The sequence below is a fragment of the Phocoena phocoena genome, chromosome 14, assembly GCF_963924675.1.
Source record: "Phocoena phocoena chromosome 14, mPhoPho1.1, whole genome shotgun sequence".
Classification (NCBI taxonomy): domain Eukaryota; kingdom Metazoa; phylum Chordata; class Mammalia; order Artiodactyla; family Phocoenidae; genus Phocoena; species Phocoena phocoena.
Window position 1 is genome coordinate 27,726,721 of NC_089232.1, and position 21,827 is coordinate 27,748,547.

General features: G+C 57.8%; 1 pseudogene; it reads left to right on the top strand.

Moving 5' to 3' along the window:
• Positions 1-16,385: 16,385 nt before the first annotated feature.
• LOC136133548 (serine/arginine-rich splicing factor 3 pseudogene) lies at positions 16,386-19,587 on the top strand (annotated as a pseudogene).
• Positions 19,588-21,827: the final 2,240 nt, after the last annotated feature.

The following is a 21,827-nucleotide window of genomic DNA, read 5'->3' on the forward strand; positions in this document are numbered from 1 at the left end:
TGTCCTGAGGCTCTTGGAGGAGTCTGGAAGTGCGGCTCTCCTCAAGGAACGTGCAGTGTGCTGCCCATCACTCGGCAGGCACAGAGGGCCTCCGAGGGATCAACCCATGGGCCTCCAAGTTGCTCCGCCGGCCCCCAGGGGTCTGGAGGTACTCAGTGAACTTGGAGGGAAAACGATGCATAAGCCGAGAGGCCTGGGAGTCCCCAAAAGGGTACTTCCTTTAAAATAAAGCCTATAAGCGACTAAGAACGCACGGAAACAGCCGCACGTCTCCCTTTCTGCACGGCTGCTAAGGGCCTAACCTGGCGGCAAGTTTTCACCTTGAGATTCCCTTTAGCTCTAGAGCTTGTCAGGCGGACCACCACCGCGGCCACGGAAGCACCTGGTTCAGACAGAGCAAACTCCTAGTTTTCCCCGAAGCAGTCTTACGGTGTTTACAGGCCTGTCAAGAGCAGGCAATGTCAGGGAGCTTCAAGGCAGCATGAAAGCAGCCTTCCAAATGGGAAAGCAAGGCTACTCCCAGCAGGCCCCCGTTCCCGTGGGCACACTCAGCATACACCCCTGTGGTTTCTAAGAAGTCCAAAGGGACACAGGTTACCCTGTGGTTCCTTCCCTGAATCAACTCCTCCAAGTGGGGTGTTCTGCATCAAGGAAGCTGCCTCGACCAAGGAACGCCGCAGCAGCTACGCCTCTGGGCCTGTGGCTATCCAAAAGCCTGCAGTGCCACAGGAAGAACAGAACTGAAATTGCAGTAGGTACGCAGGCCCACCTTCTCTAGGAGGCACGGTGACTTCAGGCCGGAGGTCCTAGGTGGCATGCGAAGACGAGGGTTAATCTGAGTGCCGCTCGACTAGGGCCATGCGTGAGAAGACTTCCACGCCAGGTGGGACGTGCCAGAACGGTGTTCCCGAACGTGTGCGAGTGCCTGGGAAATGAAGCTGCTCCAAAAGAGAGTGCAGTGCGTTTCCCTACGCTCGGCAGGCACACAGTGCCTCCGGAGGGCTACTGGCCTGGATGCTGATTAGCAGACCCACGGGGTCCTGTGGGTACTCAGTGTTCCTGCCGGGAGCAGGGTGCCCACGCGAGCCTCCTAGGTGTCCAGAAAACTGTGCTGCAGTTAGAGACATGCCGAGCAGGGGCCACGGCCTCATGGAAACTGCTGCACGCCTCCGCTTCTGCACGGAAAGCAGGGCCTTACCTCCAGGCACGCGTTCATGCTGGGTGCCCCTTTAGCGCCACAGCGTGGAAAGCTGCTGACTTCTCCTCGAGCAGAGTGGCTTTAGGGAAGAGGTCCTCGAAGTAGTCAGAGCAGAGTGTTTTCTCACGGCGGCTCACGCAAGGGCCATGACAAAGACTTCCTGGGCACTTCGGCCTCGCCAGAAATGGGGGCCTCAGGCTCTCCTCAAGGAACGTGCCGTGTGTTGCCCGTCACTCGGCACACTCAGAGGGCCTCCACCGGACAGACCAAACGGGCCTCGATGTTGCTCGGCCGGCCCACGGGGGTCTGGAGGTACTCGGTGACCTTGGAGGGACAATGATGCCCCCCCGAGAGGCCTAGGAGTCTTCAAAAGGGTACCTCCTTTAAAATGAAGCAGAACAGCGACCAAGAGCTCCTGGAAGCAGCTGCACGCCCCCCCTCTCCGCCCGGCCACTCGGGACCTAAACTGGAGGCTAGCTCCCCCCTTGAGTCTCCTTTTAGCTCGGGAGCTTGTCAGGCTGACCACCACCGCGGCCATGGAAGCACCTGGTTTAGACAGAGCAAACTCATTTTTTTCCCCCAGAAGCATTCTCACAGGGTCTACAGGCCTGTCAAGAGGAGGGAACGTCAGGGAGCTTCAAGGCAGCATGCACGCAGCCTTCCAAATGGGAAAGCAAGGCTACTGCCAGCAGGCCCCCGTTCCCACGGGCACACTCGGCATACACCCCTGGGGTTCCTCACGAGTCCAAAGGGACACAGGTTACCCTGAGTTTCCTTCCCTGAATCAACTTCTCGAAGTAGGCTGTTCTGCATCCAGCGAACTGCCTCAGCCAAGGGACGCCGTCGCTGCTCCTCCGGGCCTGTGGCTATTCAGAAGCCTGCAGTGCCACAGGAAGGACGGGACTTAAACTGCAGTAAGAACGCAAGCCGACTTTCTCCAGGAGGCACGGTGACCTCAGGCAGGAGGTCCTAGATGGAATGCGAAGCCGAGGGTTTCTCTGAGTGCAGCTCAGGCTAGGGCAGTGCGTAGGAAGACTTCCACGCCAGGTGGGACGTGCCAGAACGGTGTCCCCGAACGTGGGCGAGCGCCGGGGAAATTAAGCTGCTCCACACGAGAGTGCAGTGCGTTTCCCTGCGCTCGGCATACACAGAGGGGCCCCAGAGGGCTACGGGCCTGGATGTTGCTTAGCAGAGCCAGGTGGGCCTGGGGGTACTCCGTGTTCCTGCCGGGAGCAGGGTGCCCACGCTAGCCCCCTAGCTGTCCGGAAAACGGTGCTGCCGTTCAAGGTACGCCGAGCAGAGGGCACCGCCTCACGGGAAGTGCAGCACGCCTCGGCTTCTGCGCGGCAAGTCAGGGCCTTACTTCTCCAGGCGTGTGCTCGTGCTGGCTGTGCCGGTAGCGACACAGCATGGGAAGATGCTGACTTTCTCCTCGAGCAGGGTGACTTCAGGGACGAGGGCCTCCAAGTATTCAGAGCAGAGCGTTTTCTCACGGCAGCTCACACAGGGGCCAGGACGAGGTCTTCTGGGCACTTGGGACTCACCGGAAATATTGTCCTGAGGCTCTTCGAGGAGTCTGGAAGTGCGGCTCTCCTCAAGGAACGTGCAGTGTGCTGCCCATCACTCGGCAGGCACAGAGGGCCTCCGAGGGATCAACCCATGGGCCTCCAAGTTGCTCCGCCGGCCCCCAGGGGTCTGGAGGTACTCAGTGAACTTGGAGGGAAAACGATGCATAAGCCGAGAGGCCTGGGAGTCCCCAAAAGGGTACTTCCTTTAAAATAAAGCCTATAAGCGACTAAGAACGCACGGAAACAGCCGCACGTCTCCCTTTCTGCACGGCTGCTAAGGGCCTAACCTGGCGGCAAGTTTTCACCTTGAGATTCCCTTTAGCTCTAGAGCTTGTCAGGCGGACCACCACCGCGGCCACGGAAGCACCTGGTTCAGACAGAGCAAACTCCTAGTTTTCCCCGAAGCAGTCTTACGGTGTTTACAGGCCTGTCAAGAGCAGGCAATGTCAGGGAGCTTCAAGGCAGCATGAAAGCAGCCTTCCAAATGGGAAAGCAAGGCTACTCCCAGCAGGCCCCCGTTCCCGTGGGCACACTCAGCATACACCCCTGTGGTTTCTAAGAAGTCCAAAGGGACACAGGTTACCCTGTGGTTCCTTCCCTGAATCAACTCCTCCAAGTGGGGTGTTCTGCATCAAGGAAGCTGCCTCGACCAAGGAACGCCGCAGCAGCTACGCCTCTGGGCCTGTGGCTATCCAAAAGCCTGCAGTGCCACAGGAAGAACAGAACTGAAATTGCAGTAGGTACGCAGGCCCACCTTCTCTAGGAGGCACGGTGACTTCAGGCCGGAGGTCCTAGGTGGCATGCGAAGACGAGGGTTAATCTGAGTGCCGCTCGACTAGGGCCATGCGTGAGAAGACTTCCACGCCAGGTGGGACGTGCCAGAACGGTGTTCCCGAACGTGTGCGAGTGCCTGGGAAATGAAGCTGCTCCAAAAGAGAGTGCAGTGCGTTTCCCTACGCTCGGCAGGCACACAGTGCCTCCGGAGGGCTACTGGCCTGGATGCTGATTAGCAGACCCACGGGGTCCTGTGGGTACTCAGTGTTCCTGCCGGGAGCAGGGTGCCCACGCGAGCCTCCTAGGTGTCCAGAAAACTGTGCTGCAGTTAGAGACATGCCGAGCAGGGGCCACGGCCTCATGGAAACTGCTGCACGCCTCCGCTTCTGCACGGAAAGCAGGGCCTTACCTCCAGGCACGCGTTCATGCTGGGTGCCCCTTTAGCGCCACAGCGTGGAAAGCTGCTGACTTCTCCTCGAGCAGAGTGGCTTTAGGGACGAGGTCCTCGAAGTAGTCAGAGCAGAGTGTTTTCTCACGGCGGCTCACGCAAGGGCCATGACAAAGACTTCCTGGGCACTTCGGCCTCGCCAGAAATGGGGGCCTGAGGCTGTCCGAGGACTCCGGAAACGTAGCCCTCCACAAGGAACCTGCCGTGTGTTGCCCGTCACTCGGCACACTCAGAGGGCCTCCACCGGACAGACCAAACGGGCCTCGATGTTGCTCGGCCGGCCCACGGGGGTCTGGAGGTACTCGGTGACCTTGGAAGGACAATGATGCCCCCCCGAGAGGCCTAGGAGTCTTCAAAAGGGTACCTCCTTTAAAATGAAGCAGAACAGCGACCAAGAGCTCCTGGAAGCAGCTGCACGCCCCCCCTCTCCGCCCGGCCACTCGGGACCTAAACTGGAGGCTAGCTCCCCCCTTGAGTCTCCTTTTAGCTCGGGAGCTTGTCAGGCTGACCACCACCGCGGCCATGGAAGCACCTGGTTTAGACAGAGCAAACTCATTTTTTTCCCCCAGAAGTATTCTCACAGGGTCTACAGGCCTGTCAAGAGGAGGGAACGTCAGGGAGCTTCAAGGCAGCATGCACGCAGCCTTCCAAATGGGAAAGCAAGGCTACTGCCAGCAGGCCCCCGTTCCCACGGGCACACTCGGCATACACCCCTGGGGTTCCTCACGAGTCCAAAGGGACACAGGTTACCCTGAGTTTCCTTCCCTGAATCAACTTCTCGAAGTAGGCTGTTCTGCATCCAGCGAACTGCCTCAGCCAAGGGACGCCGTCGCTGCTCCTCCGGGCCTGTGGCTATTCAGAAGCCTGCAGTGCCACAGGAAGGACGGGACTCAAATTGCAGTAAGAACGCAAGCCGACTTTCTCCAGGAGGCACGGTGACCTCAGGCAGGAGGTCCTAGATGGAATGCGAAGCCGAGGGTTTCTCTGAGTGCAGCTCAGGCTAGGGCAGTGCGTAGGAAGACTTCCACGCCAGGTGGGACGTGCCAGAACGCTGTCCCCGAACGTGGGCGAGCGCCGGGGAAATTAAGCTGCTCCACACGAGAGTGCAGTGCGTTTCCCTGCGCTCGGCATACACAGAGGGGCCCCAGAGGGCTACGGGCCTGGATGTTGCTTAGCAGAGCCAGGTGGGCCTGGGGGTACTCCGTGTTCCTGCCGGGAGCAGGGTGCCCACGCTAGCCCCCTAGCTGTCCGGAAAACGGTGCTGCCGTTCAAGGTACGCCGAGCAGAGGCCACCGCCTCACGGGAAGTGCAGCACGCCTCCGCTTCTGCGCGGCAAGTCAGGGCCTTACTTCTCCAGGCGTGTGCTCGTGCTGGCTGTGCCGGTAGCGACACAGCATGGGAAGATGCTGACTTTCTCCTCGAGCAGGGTGACTTCAGGGACGAGGGCCTCCAAGTATTCAGAGCAGAGCGTTTTCTCACGGCAGCTCACACAGGGGCCAGGACGAGGTCTTCTGGGCACTTGGGACTCACCGGAAATATTGTCCTGAGGCTCTTCGAGGAGTCTGGAAGTGCAGCTCTCCTCAAGGAACGTGCAGTGTGCTGCCCATCACTCGGCAGGCCCAGAGGGCCTCCGAGGGATCAACCCATGGGCCTCCAAGTTGCTCCGCCGGCCCCCAGGGGTCTGGAGGTACTCAGTGAACTTGGAGGGAAAACGATGCATAAGCCGAGAGGCCTGGGAGTCCCCAAAAGGGTACTTCTTTTAAAATAAAGCCTATAAGCGACTAAGAACGCACGGAAACAGCCGCACGTCTCCCTTTCTGCACGGCTGCTAAGGGCCTAACCTGGCGGCAAGTTTTCACCTTGAGATTCCCTTTAGCTCTAGAGCTTGTCAGGCGGACCACCACCGCGGCCACGGAAGCACCTGGTTCAGACAGAGCAAACTCCTAGTTTTCCCCGAAGCAGTCTTACGGTGTTTACAGGCCTGTCAAGAGCAGGCAATGTCAGGGAGCTTCAAGGCAGCATGAAAGCAGCCTTCCAAATGGGAAAGCAAGGCTACTCCCAGCAGGCCCCCGTTCCCGTGGGCACACTCAGCATACACCCCTGTGGTTTCTAAGAAGTCCAAAGGGACACAGGTTACCCTGTGGTTCCTTCCCTGAATCAACTCCTCCAAGTGGGGTGTTCTGCATCAAGGAAGCTGCCTCGACCAAGGAACGCCGCAGCAGCTACGCCTCTGGGCCTGTGGCTATCCAAAAGCCTGCAGTGCCACAGGAAGAACAGAACTGAAATTGCAGTAGGTACGCAGGCCCACCTTCTCTAGGAGGCACGGTGACTTCAGGCCGGAGGTCCTAGGTGGCATGCGAAGACGAGGGTTAATCTGAGTGCCGCTCGACTAGGGCCATGCGTGAGAAGACTTCCACGCCAGGTGGGACGTGCCAGAACGGTGTTCCCGAACGTGTGCGAGTGCCTGGGAAATGAAGCTGCTCCAAAAGAGAGTGCAGTGCGTTTCCCTACGCTCGGCAGGCACACAGTGCCTCCGGAGGGCTACTGGCCTGGATGCTGATTAGCAGACCCACGGGGTCCTGTGGGTACTCAGTGTTCCTGCCGGGAGCAGGGTGCCCACGCGAGCCTCCTAGGTGTCCAGAAAACTGTGCTGCAGTTAGAGACATGCCGAGCAGGGGCCACGGCCTCATGGAAACTGCTGCACGCCTCCGCTTCTGCACGGAAAGCAGGGCCTTACCTCCAGGCACGCGTTCATGCTGGGTGCCCCTTTAGCGCCACAGCGTGGAAAGCTGCTGACTTCTCCTCGAGCAGAGTGGCTTTAGGGAAGAGGTCCTCGAAGTAGTCAGAGCAGAGTGTTTTCTCACGGCGGCTCACGCAAGGGCCATGACAAAGACTTCCTGGGCACTTCGGCCTCGCCAGAAATGGGGGCCTGAGGCTGTCCGAGGACTCCGGAAACGTAGCCCTCCACAAGGAACCTGCCGTGTGTTGCCCGTCACTCGGCACACTCAGAGGGCCTCCACCGGACAGACCAAACGGGCCTCGATGTTGCTCGGCCGGCCCACGGGGGTCTGGAGGTACTCGGTGACCTTGGAGGGACAATGATGCCCCCCCGAGAGGCCTAGGAGTCTTCAAAAGGGTACCTCCTTTAAAATGAAGCAGAACAGCGACCAAGAGCTCCTGGAAGCAGCTGCACGCCCCCCCTCTCCGCCCGGCCACTCGGGACCTAAACTGGAGGCTAGCTCCCCCCTTGAGTCTCCTTTTAGCTCGGGAGCTTGTCAGGCTGACCACCACCGCGGCCATGGAAGCACCTGGTTTAGACAGAGCAAACTCATTTTTTTCCCCCAGAAGCATTCTCACAGGGTCTACAGGCCTGTCAAGAGGAGGGAACGTCAGGGAGCTTCAAGGCAGCATGCACGCAGCCTTCCAAATGGGAAAGCAAGGCTACTGCCAGCAGGCCCCCGTTCCCACGGGCACACTCGGCATACACCCCTGGGGTTCCTCACGAGTCCAAAGGGACACAGGTTACCCTGAGTTTCCTTCCCTGAATCAACTTCTCGAAGTAGGCTGTTCTGCATCCAGCGAACTGCCTCAGCCAAGGGACGCCGTCGCTGCTCCTCCGGGCCTGTGGCTATTCAGAAGCCTGCAGTGCCACAGGAAGGACGGGACTTAAACTGCAGTAAGAACGCAAGCCGACTTTCTCCAGGAGGCACGGTGACCTCAGGCAGGAGGTCCTAGATGGAATGCGAAGCCGAGGGTTTCTCTGAGTGCAGCTCAGGCTAGGGCAGTGCGTAGGAAGACTTCCACGCCAGGTGGGACGTGCCAGAACGGTGTCCCCGAACGTGGGCGAGCGCCGGGGAAATTAAGCTGCTCCACACGAGAGTGCAGTGCGTTTCCCTGCGCTCGGCATACACAGAGGGGCCCCAGAGGGCTACGGGCCTGGATGTTGCTTAGCAGAGCCAGGTGGGCCTGGGGGTACTCCGTGTTCCTGCCGGGAGCAGGGTGCCCACGCTAGCCCCCTAGCTGTCCGGAAAACGGTGCTGCCGTTCAAGGTACGCCGAGCAGAGGGCACCGCCTCACGGGAAGTGCAGCACGCCTCGGCTTCTGCGCGGCAAGTCAGGGCCTTACTTCTCCAGGCGTGTGCTCGTGCTGGCTGTGCCGGTAGCGACACAGCATGGGAAGATGCTGACTTTCTCCTCGAGCAGGGTGACTTCAGGGACGAGGGCCTCCAAGTATTCAGAGCAGAGCGTTTTCTCACGGCAGCTCACACAGGGGCCAGGACGAGGTCTTCTGGGCACTTGGGACTCACCGGAAATATTGTCCTGAGGCTCTTCGAGGAGTCTGGAAGTGCGGCTCTCCTCAAGGAACGTGCAGTGTGCTGCCCATCACTCGGCAGGCACAGAGGGCCTCCGAGGGATCAACCCATGGGCCTCCAAGTTGCTCCGCCGGCCCCCAGGGGTCTGGAGGTACTCAGTGAACTTGGAGGGAAAACGATGCATAAGCCGAGAGGCCTGGGAGTCCCCAAAAGGGTACTTCCTTTAAAATAAAGCCTATAAGCGACTAAGAACGCACGGAAACAGCCGCACGTCTCCCTTTCTGCACGGCTGCTAAGGGCCTAACCTGGCGGCAAGTTTTCACCTTGAGATTCCCTTTAGCTCTAGAGCTTGTCAGGCGGACCACCACCGCGGCCACGGAAGCACCTGGTTCAGACAGAGCAAACTCCTAGTTTTCCCCGAAGCAGTCTTACGGTGTTTACAGGCCTGTCAAGAGCAGGCAATGTCAGGGAGCTTCAAGGCAGCATGAAAGCAGCCTTCCAAATGGGAAAGCAAGGCTACTCCCAGCAGGCCCCCGTTCCCGTGGGCACACTCAGCATACACCCCTGTGGTTTCTAAGAAGTCCAAAGGGACACAGGTTACCCTGTGGTTCCTTCCCTGAATCAACTCCTCCAAGTGGGGTGTTCTGCATCAAGGAAGCTGCCTCGACCAAGGAACGCCGCAGCAGCTACGCCTCTGGGCCTGTGGCTATCCAAAAGCCTGCAGTGCCACAGGAAGAACAGAACTGAAATTGCAGTAGGTACGCAGGCCCACCTTCTCTAGGAGGCACGGTGACTTCAGGCCGGAGGTCCTAGGTGGCATGCGAAGACGAGGGTTAATCTGAGTGCCGCTCGACTAGGGCCATGCGTGAGAAGACTTCCACGCCAGGTGGGACGTGCCAGAACGGTGTTCCCGAACGTGTGCGAGTGCCTGGGAAATGAAGCTGCTCCAAAAGAGAGTGCAGTGCGTTTCCCTACGCTCGGCAGGCACACAGTGCCTCCGGAGGGCTACTGGCCTGGATGCTGATTAGCAGACCCACGGGGTCCTGTGGGTACTCAGTGTTCCTGCCGGGAGCAGGGTGCCCACGCGAGCCTCCTAGGTGTCCAGAAAACTGTGCTGCAGTTAGAGACATGCCGAGCAGGGGCCACGGCCTCATGGAAACTGCTGCACGCCTCCGCTTCTGCACGGAAAGCAGGGCCTTACCTCCAGGCACGCGTTCATGCTGGGTGCCCCTTTAGCGCCACAGCGTGGAAAGCTGCTGACTTCTCCTCGAGCAGAGTGGCTTTAGGGACGAGGTCCTCGAAGTAGTCAGAGCAGAGTGTTTTCTCACGGCGGCTCACGCAAGGGCCATGACAAAGACTTCCTGGGCACTTCGGCCTCGCCAGAAATGGGGGCCTGAGGCTGTCCGAGGACTCCGGAAACGTAGCCCTCCACAAGGAACCTGCCGTGTGTTGCCCGTCACTCGGCACACTCAGAGGGCCTCCACCGGACAGACCAAACGGGCCTCGATGTTGCTCGGCCGGCCCACGGGGGTCTGGAGGTACTCGGTGACCTTGGAAGGACAATGATGCCCCCCCGAGAGGCCTAGGAGTCTTCAAAAGGGTACCTCCTTTAAAATGAAGCAGAACAGCGACCAAGAGCTCCTGGAAGCAGCTGCACGCCCCCCCTCTCCGCCCGGCCACTCGGGACCTAAACTGGAGGCTAGCTCCCCCCTTGAGTCTCCTTTTAGCTCGGGAGCTTGTCAGGCTGACCACCACCGCGGCCATGGAAGCACCTGGTTTAGACAGAGCAAACTCATTTTTTTCCCCCAGAAGTATTCTCACAGGGTCTACAGGCCTGTCAAGAGGAGGGAACGTCAGGGAGCTTCAAGGCAGCATGCACGCAGCCTTCCAAATGGGAAAGCAAGGCTACTGCCAGCAGGCCCCCGTTCCCACGGGCACACTCGGCATACACCCCTGGGGTTCCTCACGAGTCCAAAGGGACACAGGTTACCCTGAGTTTCCTTCCCTGAATCAACTTCTCGAAGTAGGCTGTTCTGCATCCAGCGAACTGCCTCAGCCAAGGGACGCCGTCGCTGCTCCTCCGGGCCTGTGGCTATTCAGAAGCCTGCAGTGCCACAGGAAGGACGGGACTCAAATTGCAGTAAGAACGCAAGCCGACTTTCTCCAGGAGGCACGGTGACCTCAGGCAGGAGGTCCTAGATGGAATGCGAAGCCGAGGGTTTCTCTGAGTGCAGCTCAGGCTAGGGCAGTGCGTAGGAAGACTTCCACGCCAGGTGGGACGTGCCAGAACGCTGTCCCCGAACGTGGGCGAGCGCCGGGGAAATTAAGCTGCTCCACACGAGAGTGCAGTGCGTTTCCCTGCGCTCGGCATACACAGAGGGGCCCCAGAGGGCTACGGGCCTGGATGTTGCTTAGCAGAGCCAGGTGGGCCTGGGGGTACTCCGTGTTCCTGCCGGGAGCAGGGTGCCCACGCTAGCCCCCTAGCTGTCCGGAAAACGGTGCTGCCGTTCAAGGTACGCCGAGCAGAGGCCACCGCCTCACGGGAAGTGCAGCACGCCTCCGCTTCTGCGCGGCAAGTCAGGGCCTTACTTCTCCAGGCGTGTGCTCGTGCTGGCTGTGCCGGTAGCGACACAGCATGGGAAGATGCTGACTTTCTCCTCGAGCAGGGTGACTTCAGGGACGAGGGCCTCCAAGTATTCAGAGCAGAGCGTTTTCTCACGGCAGCTCACACAGGGGCCAGGACGAGGTCTTCTGGGCACTTGGGACTCACCGGAAATATTGTCCTGAGGCTCTTCGAGGAGTCTGGAAGTGCAGCTCTCCTCAAGGAACGTGCAGTGTGCTGCCCATCACTCGGCAGGCCCAGAGGGCCTCCGAGGGATCAACCCATGGGCCTACAAGTTGCTCCGCCGGCCCCCAGGGGTCTGGAGGTACTCAGTGAACTTGGAGGGAAAACGATGCATAAGCCGAGAGGCCTGGGAGTCCCCAAAAGGGTACTTCTTTTAAAATAAAGCCTATAAGCGACTAAGAACGCACGGAAACAGCCGCACGTCTCCCTTTCTGCACGGCTGCTAAGGGCCTAACCTGGCGGCAAGTTTTCACCTTGAGATTCCCTTTAGCTCTAGAGCTTGTCAGGCGGACCACCACCGCGGCCACGGAAGCACCTGGTTCAGACAGAGCAAACTCCTAGTTTTCCCCGAAGCAGTCTTACGGTGTTTACAGGCCTGTCAAGAGCAGGCAATGTCAGGGAGCTTCAAGGCAGCATGAAAGCAGCCTTCCAAATGGGAAAGCAAGGCTACTCCCAGCAGGCCCCCGTTCCCGTGGGCACACTCAGCATACACCCCTGTGGTTTCTAAGAAGTCCAAAGGGACACAGGTTACCCTGTGGTTCCTTCCCTGAATCAACTCCTCCAAGTGGGGTGTTCTGCATCAAGGAAGCTGCCTCGACCAAGGAACGCCGCAGCAGCTACGCCTCTGGGCCTGTGGCTATCCAAAAGCCTGCAGTGCCACAGGAAGAACAGAACTGAAATTGCAGTAGGTACGCAGGCCCACCTTCTCTAGGAGGCACGGTGACTTCAGGCCGGAGGTCCTAGGTGGCATGCGAAGACGAGGGTTAATCTGAGTGCCGCTCGACTAGGGCCATGCGTGAGAAGACTTCCACGCCAGGTGGGACGTGCCAGAACGGTGTTCCCGAACGTGTGCGAGTGCCTGGGAAATGAAGCTGCTCCAAAAGAGAGTGCAGTGCGTTTCCCTACGCTCGGCAGGCACACAGTGCCTCCGGAGGGCTACTGGCCTGGATGCTGATTAGCAGACCCACGGGGTCCTGTGGGTACTCAGTGTTCCTGCCGGGAGCAGGGTGCCCACGCGAGCCTCCTAGGTGTCCAGAAAACTGTGCTGCAGTTAGAGACATGCCGAGCAGGGGCCACGGCCTCATGGAAACTGCTGCACGCCTCCGCTTCTGCACGGAAAGCAGGGCCTTACCTCCAGGCACGCGTTCATGCTGGGTGCCCCTTTAGCGCCACAGCGTGGAAAGCTGCTGACTTCTCCTCGAGCAGAGTGGCTTTAGGGAAGAGGTCCTCGAAGTAGTCAGAGCAGAGTGTTTTCTCACGGCGGCTCACGCAAGGGCCATGACAAAGACTTCCTGGGCACTTCGGCCTCGCCAGAAATGGGGGCCTGAGGCTGTCCGAGGACTCCGGAAACGTAGCCCTCCACAAGGAACCTGCCGTGTGTTGCCCGTCACTCGGCACACTCAGAGGGCCTCCACCGGACAGACCAAACGGGCCTCGATGTTGCTCGGCCGGCCCACAGGGGTCTGGAGGTACTCGGTGACCTTGGAGGGACAATGATGCCCCCCCGAGAGGCCTAGGAGTCTTCAAAAGGGTACCTCCTTTAAAATGAAGCAGAACAGCGACCAAGAGCTCCTGGAAGCAGCTGCACGCCCCCCCTCTCCGCCCGGCCACTCGGGACCTAAACTGGAGGCTAGCTCCCCCCTTGAGTCTCCTTTTAGCTCGGGAGCTTGTCAGGCTGACCACCACCGCGGCCATGGAAGCACCTGGTTTAGACAGAGCAAACTCATTTTTTTCCCCCAGAAGCATTCTCACAGGGTCTACAGGCCTGTCAAGAGGAGGGAACGTCAGGGAGCTTCAAGGCAGCATGCACGCAGCCTTCCAAATGGGAAAGCAAGGCTACTGCCAGCAGGCCCCCGTTCCCACGGGCACACTCGGCATACACCCCTGGGGTTCCTCACGAGTCCAAAGGGACACAGGTTACCCTGAGTTTCCTTCCCTGAATCAACTTCTCGAAGTAGGCTGTTCTGCATCCAGCGAACTGCCTCAGCCAAGGGACGCCGTCGCTGCTCCTCCGGGCCTGTGGCTATTCAGAAGCCTGCAGTGCCACAGGAAGGACGGGACTTAAACTGCAGTAAGAACGCAAGCCGACTTTCTCCAGGAGGCACGGTGACCTCAGGCAGGAGGTCCTAGATGGAATGCGAAGCCGAGGGTTTCTCTGAGTGCAGCTCAGGCTAGGGCAGTGCGTAGGAAGACTTCCACGCCAGGTGGGACGTGCCAGAACGCTGTCCCCGAACGTGGGCGAGCGCCGGGGAAATTAAGCTGCTCCACACGAGAGTGCAGTGCGTTTCCCTGCGCTCGGCATACACAGAGGGGCCCCAGAGGGCTACGGGCCTGGATGTTGCTTAGCAGAGCCAGGTGGGCCTGGGGGTACTCCGTGTTCCTGCCGGGAGCAGGGTGCCCACGCTAGCCCCCTAGCTGTCCGGAAAACGGTGCTGCCGTTCAAGGTACGCCGAGCAGAGGCCACCGCCTCACGGGAAGTGCAGCACGCCTCCGCTTCTGCGCGGCAAGTCAGGGCCTTACTTCTCCAGGCGTGTGCTCGTGCTGGCTGTGCCGGTAGCGACACAGCATGGGAAGATGCTGACTTTCTCCTCGAGCAGGGTGACTTCAGGGACGAGGGCCTCCAAGTATTCAGAGCAGAGCGTTTTCTCACGGCAGCTCACACAGGGGCCAGGACGAGGTCTTCTGGGCACTTGGGACTCACCGGAAATATTGTCCTGAGGCTCTTGGAGGAGTCTGGAAGTGCGGCTCTCCTCAAGGAACGTGCAGTGTGCTGCCCATCACTCGGCAGGCACAGAGGGCCTCCGAGGGATCAACCCATGGGCCTCCAAGTTGCTCCGCCGGCCCCCAGGGGTCTGGAGGTACTCAGTGAACTTGGAGGGAAAACGATGCATAAGCCGAGAGGCCTGGGAGTCCCCAAAAGGGTACTTCCTTTAAAATAAAGCCTATAAGCGACTAAGAACGCACGGAAACAGCCGCACGTCTCCCTTTCTGCACGGCTGCTAAGGGCCTAACCTGGCGGCAAGTTTTCACCTTGAGATTCCCTTTAGCTCTAGAGCTTGTCAGGCGGACCACCACCGCGGCCACGGAAGCACCTGGTTCAGACAGAGCAAACTCCTAGTTTTCCCCGAAGCAGTCTTACGGTGTTTACAGGCCTGTCAAAAGCAGGCAATGTCAGGGAGCTTCAAGGCAGCATGAAAGCAGCCTTCCAAATGGGAAAGCAAGGCTACTCCCAGCAGGCCCCCGTTCCCGTGGGCACACTCAGCATACACCCCTGTGGTTTCTAAGAAGTCCAAAGGGACACAGGTTACCCTGTGGTTCCTTCCCTGAATCAACTCCTCCAAGTGGGGTGTTCTGCATCAAGGAAGCTGCCTCGACCAAGGAACGCCGCAGCAGCTACGCCTCTGGGCCTGTGGCTATCCAAAAGCCTGCAGTGCCACAGGAAGAACAGAACTGAAATTGCAGTAGGTACGCAGGCCCACCTTCTCTAGGAGGCACGGTGACTTCAGGCCGGAGGTCCTAGGTGGCATGCGAAGACGAGGGTTAATCTGAGTGCCGCTCGACTAGGGCCATGCGTGAGAAGACTTCCACGCCAGGTGGGACGTGCCAGAACAGTGTTCCCGAACGTGTGCGAGTGCCTGGGAAATGAAGCTGCTCCAAAAGAGAGTGCAGTGCGTTTCCCTACGCTCGGCAGGCACACAGTGCCTCCGGAGGGCTACTGGCCTGGATGCTGATTAGCAGACCCACGGGGTCCTGTGGGTACTCAGTGTTCCTGCCGGGAGCAGGGTGCCCACGCGAGCCTCCTAGGTGTCCAGAAAACTGTGCTGCAGTTAGAGACATGCCGAGCAGGGGCCACGGCCTCATGGAAACTGCTGCACGCCTCCGCTTCTGCACGGAAAGCAGGGCCTTACCTCCAGGCACGCGTTCATGCTGGGTGCCCCTTTAGCGCCACAGCGTGGTAAGCTGCTGACTTCTCCTCGAGCAGAGTGGCTTTAGGGACGAGGTCCTCGAAGTAGTCAGAGCAGAGTGTTTTCTCACGGCGGCTCACGCAAGGGCCATGACAAAGACTTCCTGGGCACTTCGGCCTCGCCAGAAATGGGGGCCTCAGGCTCTCCTCAAGGAACGTGCCGTGTGTTGCCCGTCACTCGGCACACTCAGAGGGCCTCCACCGGACAGACCAAACGGGCCTCGATGTTGCTCGGCCGGCCCACGGGGGTCTGGAGGTACTCGGTGACCTTGGAGGGACAATGATGCCCCCCCGAGAGGCCTAGGAGTCTTCAAAAGGGTACCTCCTTTAAAATGAAGCAGAACAGCGACCAAGAGCTCCTGGAAGCAGCTGCACGCCCCCCCTCTCCGCCCGGCCACTCGGGACCTAAACTGGAGGCTAGCTCCCCCCTTGAGTCTCCTTTTAGCTCGGGAGCTTGTCAGGCTGACCACCACCGCGGCCATGGAAGCACCTGGTTTAGACAGAGCAAACTCATTTTTTTCCCCCAGAAGCATTCTCACAGGGTCTACAGGCCTGTCAAGAGGAGGGAACGTCAGGGAGCTTCAAGGCAGCATGCACGCAGCCTTCCAAATGGGAAAGCAAGGCTACTGCCAGCAGGCCCCCGTTCCCACGGGCACACTCGGCATACACCCCTGGGGTTCCTCACGAGTCCAAAGGGACACAGGTTACCCTGAGTTTCCTTCCCTGAATCAACTTCTCGAAGTAGGCTGTTCTGCATCCAGCGAACTGCCTCAGCCAAGGGACGCCGTCGCTGCTCCTCCGGGCCTGTGGCTATTCAGAAGCCTGCAGTGCCACAGGAAGGACGGGACTTAAATTGCAGTAAGAACGCAAGCCGACTTTCTCCAGGAGGCACGGTGACCTCAGGCAGGAGGTCCTAGATGGAATGCGAAGCCGAGGGTTTCTCTGAGTGCAGCTCAGGCTAGGGCAGTGCGTAGGAAGACTTCCACGCCAGGTGGGACGTGCCAGAACGGTGTCCCCGAACGTGGGCGAGCGCCGGGGAAATTAAGCTGCTCCACGCGAGAGTGCAGTGCGTTTCCCTATGCTCGGCAGGAACACAGTGCCTTCGGAGGTCTACTGGCCTGGATGCTGATTAGCAGACCCACGGGGTCCTGTGTTGGGCACAGCCAATCCCCCTCCCTCCTCCTCCTGGCCCGGATTTCTAGACACTTTGGTGCTGTCCTAACACGTGGTCTTTATTAACACAGGTCCTTTTGGAAGCAGAAATGGCATGAACGTGATGGGCTCTAAGGCCAAGGGCAGGAAGAAATGCGGCCAGGCTCTCCAGGAGCCACCAAGGGGCGTCCCCGGGCTCAACAAGACCAACACGGCTGCCGTGCAGACAGTAGCTCAACCCCACGGCGCCCGAACACCCAGCCCCTGGACGGTGAGACACCTGTTGCTGCAGGTGGCCCGTGGCTCACGGATGAGGCCCGGCCCCAGGCGTACGCCACCTTCTCGGGGGCCACCTCTCCGGTCTGCAGTGGGGTTCTCCTGGGAGCCCCCAGTCACCACAGGACCAGCGTGGCCTGTCTGTAGCCCAAGAAGGTGGGGACACAAGACCGTCCCCCGGGCCCCCCGCATCACCCGCGAGGCCGAGCGAGCACCAGTGGTGTCTGCGGGGAAGATGAAGGGCTCACGCACAGCCCCCATCTACAGAAGCACAGACTGCAGCCACGTGCGCTGTGGAACAAACACAAGTGTCCGTGCAGGACCCGATGTCTGAATGTCAAGGCCATGCCCGGGCCACAGTGAGAAGGTGCATCCCCCATGCAAGCCACAGAGAGGGGATGGGGGGGCCATCTGCGATTCTGAGCTCCTCGGGCATCACCCCAGAGGGAGAGGGAGAGGGAGAGAGGTAGACAGAAGTACAGAGGGAGAGAAAGAGAGAGGGAGGGAGAGACGTCTCTCCCTTCCCTGGGGGTTCTCTAGTGCAGCCAAGGCTGAAAACCACTGCATTTTGGGAGATGGGTCCTCGTGGAAGAGTTAAATAGTCGCTCATGGCATTATCGACACATACTAAAAAGGCCCCAAATCTTGGGGAGTCAGGGAGAGGAGTGTCGGCTGCCTCGTAAACGAGGAGAGATTGGGCATCAGAGGAGGTGCCTGTGCAGCCTGCGCCCAGGGCCCCGCAGACTTCATCTCCCAGCGGTGGTCCTGGGCTGGAAGGCAGCGGGGAGGTCAGGCTGTCCAAGCATCGACGTTGACTTCAGGGCTGATCTAAAAGGCGCCTGGTGTTTGTTGAAGCAGAAAAAAGAGAAAGCAGTAGGGAGAGGATGGGAGTGGGAGGGGGAGGGAGCCCCCCTCCTCAGCATTTCTACCGCTCTCCCTCTCTCTCTCCCTTTCTCCCTCTCTCTCTCTACCTCACTGCCTCTCACTCTCCCTCTCCCCCCATCTCTCCCTCTATCGCTCCCTCTGCCTCTCTCCCTCCCTCTCTCCCTGTCCCTCTTTCCTTGTCCCTCTCTCTCTCTCCCTCTTTCCCTCCCCCTCTCCCTCTCCCCCTTTCCCTCTCCCTCTCCCCTTCTCCCTCTCTCCCTTCCTCTCTCCCTGTCCCTGTTTCCCTGTTCCGCATGCTCTGGCTCTACCTCTTTCCCTCTCCCTCTCCCTCCACCTCCTTCCCTCTCTGGAGAGGGAAGGAGGTGGAGGGAGAGGGAGAGAGAGATGAACAGGGAGGGGGGAGAGGGAGAGAGAGATGGAGAGGGAGTGGGGAGAGGGAGAGAGAGGGTGGAGAGGGAGAGAGTGATGGAGGGAGCGAAAGATGTCTCTCCCTCACTCTCTCCCTCTCCCTCCCTCCTTTTCCTCCCTCTCCGTCTGGCTACAACTCTCCTCCCTCCATCTCTCCCTCTCCCTCACTCCCTCCCAGAGAGGCAGAGATAAGGCAGAGGGAGAGATGGAGGGAGAGGGAGAGGGAGGGGGAGAGGGAGAGGGAGAGGGAGAGGGGGAGGGGGAGAGGGAGAAGGAGAGGGAGACCGGAACAGGGAAACAGGGACAGGGAGAGAGAGAGGGAGAGGGAGACAGGGAGAGTTGGAGGGAGGGAGAGAGGGATAGAGGGAGGGAGGGAGAGGGAAAGAGGGAGGGAGGGAGAGGGAAAGAGGGAGGGAGGGAGAGAGGGAGAGAGAGAGACGTCTTTCGTTCCCTCCCTCTCTCCCTCTCTCCCTCTCCCCCCTCTCTCTCCCTCTCCCTCCACCTCCTTCCCTCCAGAGAGGGAAGGAGGTGGAGGGACAGGGAGAAGGAAAGAGGTAGAGGGAGAGCGTGCAGAACAGGGAAACAGGGACAGGGAGAGACGAAGGAAGAGAGGGAGAGGGAAGAGGGACGGGGGAGGTGGGAAGAGGGAGGGGGGAGGAGGGAGAGAGACGGGGGAGAGCGAGGAGGTAGAGGGAGGGGGAGGGGAGAGAGAGAGGGATGGGGGAGAGCGAGGGGGAGACGGAGGTGGAGAGGGAGTGGGGAGAGGGACGGGGGGGAGCGAGAGAGGGAAAGAGAGAGACGCAGAGGAAAGGGGGAGAGGGAAGAGAGAGAGAGAGGGGGACAGAGGGAGAAGGAGAGAGGGAGGGGGAGAAGGACGAGAGGAAGCAGAGAGAAAAGAGAAAGAACACACCATCTACATTTCTGTCAAATGACACCGGGGATCCTTAACCAGGAGAATATAACACAGTGAAGCTCTCAGCTGGAACTGGAACTGCAGATGGGGCCAAACACCACCAGGGTGGCCACACATGTCCAGCTGCCGCCCCAGCCCCCTGAGTCTGGTCACCAGGGCTCTGTTTGCTCCAGGGACCTGGGGTTCACCCTGTCACCCTGGAGGTCGGGCCTAGACAGCATGGCCCCAGGCTGGACACACAGGGGGAAAAGCATCCCCACAGGCCAGCTTGTGCGAGCCGATTCAGCTGCCAGGTTCTAGAGGCCCGGGATCACCCTGTGGCCCATGAAACCCGGGAGCCAGGAGGGTCTTGCATCGGGATTCCTGTCCGTTGGACTGTAACGTTTATGTAAGGAATCTTGGAAACAGTAGTAACAAGACTGAATTCGAACGAGTTTTAGGATATTATGGACCACTCCGAAGTGTGTGGGTTGCTAAAAACCCTCCCGGCTTCGCTCTTGTTGAAAATGAAGATCCCCGAGATGCAGCGGATGCTGTCTGAGAAGTAGACGGGCGAACACTCTGTGGCTGCCGAGTAAGAGTGGACCTGTCGAATGGGGAAAGGAGAAGTCGAAATCGTGGCTGCCTTCTTCTTGGGGTCGTCGCCCTCGAGATGATTATCGGAGGAGGAGTCCTCCCCCTCACCACAGATCTCCAAGACGGAGAAGCTTCTCCCGCAGCCGGAGCAGGTCCCTTTAGTAGATATAGGAGAAGAGAGAGATCACTGTCCCAGGAGAGAAACCGCAAGCCGTCCCGATCTTTCTCTAGGTCTCCTAGACGATCCAGGTCAAATGAAAGGAAATAGCAGACCACTTTGCAAGAGGAGTGGTGCACAGGAAATACCTTCATTTGACAGGAGTATGTACAGAAAATTCAAGTTTCGTTTGAGACTTCCGAAGCTTGATGCACTTTTTAAATGTTTTAGCTGTTCACATTTGTTTGTCTCTTGGAACAGTGACACATAAAGGTGTCATTCTCTGTGGTTTGAAATGGGTCATATGAGGCATGTAATATGAAGAGTTGTTTCTTTACAATGTTCTCCTAAGCAAAATTGATTTTGCTTTGAATTTTTGGTCTTGGCTAGACTGATAATAAAACTCTAACTCCTGCCCACCTAAAGTGTGATGTTTATTATCATGGAAACAACACTGGCAAACATTGAAAAGGCTTTCTGTAGCTGAGATATGGTATGCAGCTGTAGTTAAGCAAGCAGTCCTTAAAAGGTGCTGTGAACACAAGCCAGCAGGTAGAAATGAAAGCCACACCCTTACCCTAGATTAGAGGTTTAAGAATTCCACTAGTCTTCACACTGGACAAGAGGTTGTCCAGTGAGTTTAGAATCTAAGAAGTTTCAAGGAAGTTAGTTTACCTTTGAGTTAGGTCCTAAGTCCCCTCTGTGATTGCTGTACATGAATACATAGCTCTTTGTAATGTTTTTTGGAAGTTGAGATTATCAAGATACCAATGTCCTGCCAGATTAAGGGTATATTGTAGAGCTGTACTTTGAGTTACTGGGCAATTTTTTTTTCATGCTGTCATTTGTAACATGTTTTGTGAGAATCCTTGGGATTAAAGTTTTGGTTCCAAAAGGAAAATAAAAGGATCCACCTGCCAATGCAGGGGACACGGGTTTGAGCCCTGGTCCGGGAAGATCCCATGCGCCGCAGATCAACTAAGCCCGTGGGCCACAACTATTGAGCCTGCGCTCTAGATCCTGGTAGCCACAGCTACTGAGCCCCCATGCCACAACTACAGAAGCCCGCACATCTAGAGCCTGTGCTCTGAAACAAAAGAAGCCACTGTAACGAGAAGCACGTGCTTGCAACAAAGAGGAGCCCCTGCTTGCCGCAACTAGAGAAAGCCCACGTGCAGCTATGAAGACCCAACGCAGCAAAAAAAAAAAAAAAAAGACCCTACTGGCCAGGTGATCAAGGGTAAAATTGTGTGTCACAAGTCCCGTTGATGGTGTGTATCCTTGATGTGTGTATCCTTGATGGTGTGTATCCTTGATGATGTGAGCTGAGGAGAATGACATTTTTATCTCTGTCTGGATCTTCCACCCCAAACCCCATAACTCCAGCCCAACCATAAGAAAAACATCAGAAAACCAACAGACAAAGAAATTGAGGGACAAAATACCTGACCACTCCTCCTCAAAATTTTCAAGGTATCAAAACCCAGGGACGTCTGAGAAATGTCACTGCCCAGAGGAGACTGGGACAGAAAAAGGATGTTAGGGGAAAGCTAGGGACATTCTAATAAAGTGTGGACTTTAGTTAATAATAATATATCCATCTCGGTTCCTTAGTTGGATAAGCATGTCGTACTAACGTACTAAAGTACTAACGTGTTGGAAATAGGGGTACTGGGTCGGGGGTCCACAGCACTCTGTACAGATCTTTGCAACTTTTTTGTAACTCTAAGCTGTTCTAAAATTAACCAACTACTAAACAGAGATAAGAATGTTATTTCCCTGATTTGAACATGCCTGTGTTTGTTTTCATGGTCACATTTGTGCTATCTGGATGTGTCTTGGAATCAGTAGCAAAGGAGAGTTGCCAGCCCCTGGGAAGATGCGGCTGGTTTGCAGGTGGCTTGCTCTGGAGCGGAAGACCACGGTGGGAAGTCTGCAGCCTCGGGCTGCATTTAGAACCGTGGGAGGGGACGGGCCAGCTCAGTTAGGGATGGAACCTATAAATAAAAGTCTTTCTTTTCCATTATGGCTTATCACAGGATATTGAATATAGTTCCCTGTGCTAGACAGTAGGACCTTGTAGCTTATCCATCCTATATTTAATAGTTTGCGTCTGCTAACCCCAAACTCCCAATCCAACCCTCCCTCACTCTTTCTCCCCCTTGGCAACTACGAGCCTGTTCTCTATGTCTGTGAGTCTGTTTTTGTTTCGTAGACAAGTACATTTGTGTCGTATTTTAGATTTCACATATAAGAGATCATATATGTGTCTTTCTCTTCTGACTTACTTCACTTAGTATGATAATCTCTAGGTCCATCCACGACGTTGCTGCAAATAGCATTATTTCATT